We start from the raw sequence: 5541 nt of genomic DNA, 5'->3' as shown, positions 1-5541 counted from the left end.
CTGGCACCCTACTCCTTTGAGCCACAGGCGCCGCCCCCTTCTTCCTCTTTCTTATTCTGCCCTGAAACTTCCTCTGGTGGGATTTCTGGTAAGGGTAAGTTCTGGCACCTTTTCCTCAGTATTTCACCTGAATTATGCTTTTCACCTGAACCTTTTTTTTCTTTTGGGGACAATCTGGCAGGCAATGTCTGCCATCTTGCTCCTTCCTTCTACCAAACTTTTTTGAATTTCAAATTATTAACCCTTTCCGATCTTATGTTAGACCTTAACCAATGTAATGATTTTCCTGTTCCACACCAATGTTGGAAGATGTCCACTGTGTCACAGCTCAAAGGAGTGTGTGTACCCAAGGGAGTAAGGTAAAGAATGTGAGTATATTGACAATAAATGCAAAGAACTTTATGTGCTGCAAAGAAATGTAGCTATAGTCTCGGGGCCTGTGGCTCAGGCGGCTGAGGCGCCAGCCCCATACACCTGGTCTGGCGGGTTCGAGTCCAGCCCGTGCCCGCCAAACATTGATGGCTACAACCAAAAGATAGCTAGGTGTTGTGGCGGGCGCCTGTGGTCCTGGCAACTTGGGAGGTGGAGGCAGGAGAATTGCTTGAGCCCGGGAATTGGGGGTTGCTGTGAGCTGTGATGCCAGGACACTCTACCCAGGGCAACAGCTTGAGGCTCTGTCTCAAAAAAAAAAAAAAAAAAAGCAAAACAAAGAAATGTAGCTATAGATGAGAGCACAGTACCTTTCAAAGGAAGGATTCAATTGAAGTGCTACAATCAAAGGAACTACAAAGTGGGGCCTACAAATTTTTTGCCTATGTGACTCAGAAAATAGTTATGTGTTTTCTTACATTCCCGATTATGGCAAGACAACAACAGAAAGTGTTATTCATCCTGATTTGCCATTTATGTCTCAAATAATGATTCATTTGACAGGAATTTTGCAAGCACACCTGAATGGTTCAGGCTATCACATCTACATTGACAGGTTCTACACAAGCCCTCAACTTACTCAGGAATTGTGTAAAATGAAACAAGGGTATATGTGAATCCTAGTAAATGTGGAATGTAAAGGTCTTAGCAAAATAACTAAGAAAATGCTACAAAAGCTATGTTAACTAATGTGATGAAAATGTGTCAAACGATCTATGAACCAAGTGTATGGTGCCCCACGATCATACTAATGTACACAGCTATGGTTTAATAAAAATAAATTAAAAAAATTAAAATAAAATAAAATAAAATAAAATAAAGAAAATATATATAACAGGAACAATTGTGGCTTGTAGTTTTCCAAGTGATCTAAAAAAAGAACAAACTTCAGGAATATAAATTATGTGCCTATCAACGTGATATGAAAATAACTCTCATTCCATGATAAGAAGTTAGCAACAATGATGAGTACAGTCTTGGGCCCTCAACCACATGTGGTCACTGGTTCTAGAAAAAAACAGCCTGTACTGTTGAAAAAACAGCAGTTATTTTAGAATACACAAAGTTTATGGGAAGAGTGGACAGAGCTGATCATTACTGTAGATCAGTGGTTCTCAAATTGTGGGTCACAACCCCTTTGGAGGTTGAACAACCCTTTCATGGGGGGTCACCTAAATACATCTACATATCAAATATTTATATTATGATTCATAACAGTAGCAAAATTGCAGTTATGAAATAGCTACGAAAATAATTTTATGGTTGGGGGTCAACCACAACATGAGGAACTGTATTGAAGGGTTGACACATTAGGAAGGTTGAGAACCACTACTGTAGATGTTATGGATTTACAAAGAGTTCTTACAAATGGTGGAAAAAATTATTCTTCTGGCTGATGGACATTGAAGTTGTGAACAGCTACTTCCTTTACTCATTAGATAAGAAGAGTGGAGAAAAAGTACAGACACATCTTTCTTACAGGTAAAATCTCATCACTCAGTTTGTGAGCAATGTGAAGAATAGAAATTCAAGAAAGAGGGGAAGACCCTCATCTTCTGACACTGAGGAAAAGCTAAATGGGAAAATGAATTTTATAATGCAAAACGAAAAAAATCAACAAAGGATTGCATGGTTTGCAACAGAAGAAATGAGAAAGGTGGAAGGAGAGAAACCATTTTCTACTGTGAGACATGCAAGAGGATACCTGAACTTCATCCTGGAGATTGCTTCTAGAAGTATCACACTCAAAAAAATTATGAACAAAATAAACAAAAACACTTTAATTATTTTATGTATCCTAAAATAGATAATAAAATCATCAGGCGAGTTCATATTTATGTTTTTATCTTTTAAAACTGTAGGATAATTACAAGTAATCCACCAATCTCTTTCCTGCCCCAAACAAATAAGAGCTGAGGGGTATGTAAGTGGCAGAAAACTTGGATTGGAAAGGGCTAAGGGGGTACAAATGTTTTTGGTTGCATGGATAACTTTTGTTTTTTGTCATAGCTATAGCTGTGTCCATAACCCAAATAGTTTTCATTGTACCCTTTAGGTGGGTTTTTGCCCCTTTCTCCTCCCTGATATCCACTGAGTTTTACTTCCCTCTGTGTACATGTGTGCTCATTAGTTAGTTCCAATTTAATAATGAGTACATGTGGTGTTTGATTTTCCAATGTTGAGATATTTCACTTCAAAGAATAGTCTCTAGTTCAATCCAAATTTTGGAAAAGTCATTAATTTGTCTTTTTGTGATTAAGTAGGAGTACTCCATGGTATACGTATACCACATTTTGTTAATCTACTCATGAACTGATGGGTACTTCCTCTACCAGACTTTTATGTTTAGTCAATTATTCTTCACTCACTGTTTATGTAGAATATATTCTCTATAAATTTAGCAACAGGTTAAATGTAAAGGAGTAGTAATGGGGGACCACAGGGTAGGAAAGCAATGTAAGAGAAAGGGCAAGGAATAACCATAAAGAAATAGAAGATTTCATTACCTTAAACTCTAGCTGGGGGTAGGCTGGGTGCAGTGGCTCATGCCTGTAATCCTAGCACTCTGGGAGGCCAAGGTGGGTGGATTGCCTGAGCTCATGGGTTTGAGACGAGTCTGAGCAAAAGCGAGATCCCATCTCTAAAGTTAGCCAGGCGTTGTGGTGGGCACTTGTAGTCCCAGCTACTTGGACGGCTGAGATAAAAGAATCGCTTGAGACCAAGAGTTTGAGGTTGTTGTGAGCTGTGATGCCAGGGTACTCTACCGAGGGTGACAAAGTGAGACTCTGTCTCAAAAAAAAAAAAAATCTAGCTAGGGAAAAGGAGGAATTACATACCCAGGTGAAATAAATCAATTAAGAAGCAATAGGCCAAAAAAAAAAAAAAAAAACAAGCAATAATATAAACAGTATATGTGATTGGAATGTAAGGACCCACAAATGTTTAATTCCCTTCAACATTTGAGTAGACGCTATGTTTGACCCTATTTAAAAACAATGTGAGGCTCTTTGGCCCTCCTGTTCATCAGACAGCTGCTTCTTCTCTTGCAGCACCAGCTGCATCCCTGAGGCACCGTGGCGAAATTGAAGATTGGAATAAATAGCTTCGGTCGTATTGGACACCTGGTCACGAAGGCTGCTTTTAACTCTGGCAAAGTGGATTTTGTTACCATCAATGACTCCTTTATTGATCTCAATGATCTACATGTTCCCATATGATTCCATCCATGGCAAATTTCATGGTATGGTCAAGGCTGAGAACTGGAAGCTTGTCATCAATGGAAATCCCATAACCATCTTCCAGGAGCGATATCCCACCAAAATCAAATGGAATGAGGCAGGCGCTGACTATGTGGTGGAGTCTACAGGCATCTTCACCACCATGGAGAAGGCTGGGGCTCACGTACAGGGGGGTGCCAAAAGAGTCATCATCTCTGCCCCTTCTGCTGATGCCCCCATGTTTGTGATGGGTGTGAACCATGAGAAATACGAAAACAGCCTCAGCATTGTCAGCAATGCCTCCTGCACCACCAACTGCTTAGCTCCCTTGGCCAAGGTTGTCCATGACAACTTTGGCATGGTGGAGGGACTCATGACCACAGTCCATGCCATCACTTCTACCCAGAAAACTGTGGATGGCCCCTCTAGGAAGTTGTGGCGTGATGGTCACAGGGCTGTCCAGAAGATCATCCCTGCCTCAATTGGTACAGCCAAGGCTGTGGGCAAGGTCATCCTCCAGCTGGATGGGAAGCTCACTGGCATGGCCTTTTCTGTTCCCACTGCTGACATGTCAGTCATGGATCTCATCTGCTGTCTGGTGAAGGCTGCCAAATACTATAATACCAAGAAGGTGGTGAAGCAGGCATCAGAGGGCCCCCTCAAGGGCACCCTGGGCTATACTGAGCACCAGGTCATCTCCTCTGACTTCGACGGTGACACCCATTTTTCTACCTTTGATGCTGGGGCTGGCATTGGTCTTGATGATCACTTTGTCAAACTCATTGTCTGCTATGACAATAAATTTGGCTATAGCAACAAGCCCACATGCCTCCAAAGAGTAAGAGCCCCCGGACCACCAGCCCCAGCCAGACTAAGAGAGGAAGAGAGAGGCCCTCAGCTGCTGGGGTGCCCCTGTCTACTCAGTCCCCCACCTCACTGAGAATCTCCCCTTGACACAGTTTCCCCACCAGACCCACTGAAGAATGGGAGGGGCCTAGGGAGCCCCACCTTGTAATATAACATCAATAAAGTTCTCTGTATTCAGCCAATATATATACACAATGTGAACCCAGCGGGGTGGCTCATGCCTGTAATCCTGGCACTCTGGGAGGCTGAAGTGGATGGATTGCTTGAGCTCAGGAGTTCAAGACCAGTCTGAGCAAGAGCAAGAACCGTCTCTACTAAAAATAAAAAAATTAGGTGGGTGATGTGGTGGAGGCCTATAGCCCCAGCTACTGGAGAGGCTGAGGCAAGAGGATCACTTGAGCCCAAGAGTTTGAGGTTGCTGTGAGATATGATGCCACAGCACTCTACCCTGGGCAACCAAGTGGGACTCTGTCTTGAGATTAACAAACAAATAAACAAACAAACGAAAAACCAAATAAACCAAAAAACAAAACAATGTGAAATAAAATAAGATAATAAAGATAAAAATATGGAGAAGAGATAGACAGTTAGCTTTATTATGAAGCACACTGTATTGAATATTTTAAGATCTACAAGGTACCTCTCATTCAAAACTTTCCTAACCACCACACTCATAAATTATGGAGAAATTAATTATGAGTGAGGGTGGTTACAAATATTTTGAATAAGAGGTGTGGTTTGAACTTTGCTGTGAAAGATATAGTTAATATTTTATAGTTAGAAATGGTGGGGAGAGGTGGCAGTGTGGGTTTGTAGGATGTGGAGAAGTGTAGGGATTTATTCAGATTCTCTGTTGTGTTTCAATAATAAAGCATAAGGTAGGGTGCAGAAGGAAAGACAGTCTGGCTGTGAAAGTCTGTGAAGGTCATACTAGGCAGCTAGAACTTTATTTTGTAAACAACGGTGATATTGATAGTTGTTTATGTTTTTATTTGAGACAGTCTCACTATGTCATCTTCTGTAGAGT

General features: G+C 41.4%; 1 pseudogene; it reads left to right on the top strand.

The window, feature by feature from the left end:
• Positions 1-1825: 1825 nt before the first annotated feature.
• LOC128576925 (glyceraldehyde-3-phosphate dehydrogenase-like) lies at positions 1826-4587 on the top strand (annotated as a pseudogene).
• Positions 4588-5541: the final 954 nt, after the last annotated feature.

This window comes from Nycticebus coucang, chromosome X (assembly GCF_027406575.1).
Source record: "Nycticebus coucang isolate mNycCou1 chromosome X, mNycCou1.pri, whole genome shotgun sequence".
NCBI classification, from domain to species: Eukaryota; Metazoa; Chordata; class Mammalia; order Primates; family Lorisidae; genus Nycticebus; species Nycticebus coucang.
This window is presented reverse-complemented; position numbering and strand designations above follow the sequence as displayed.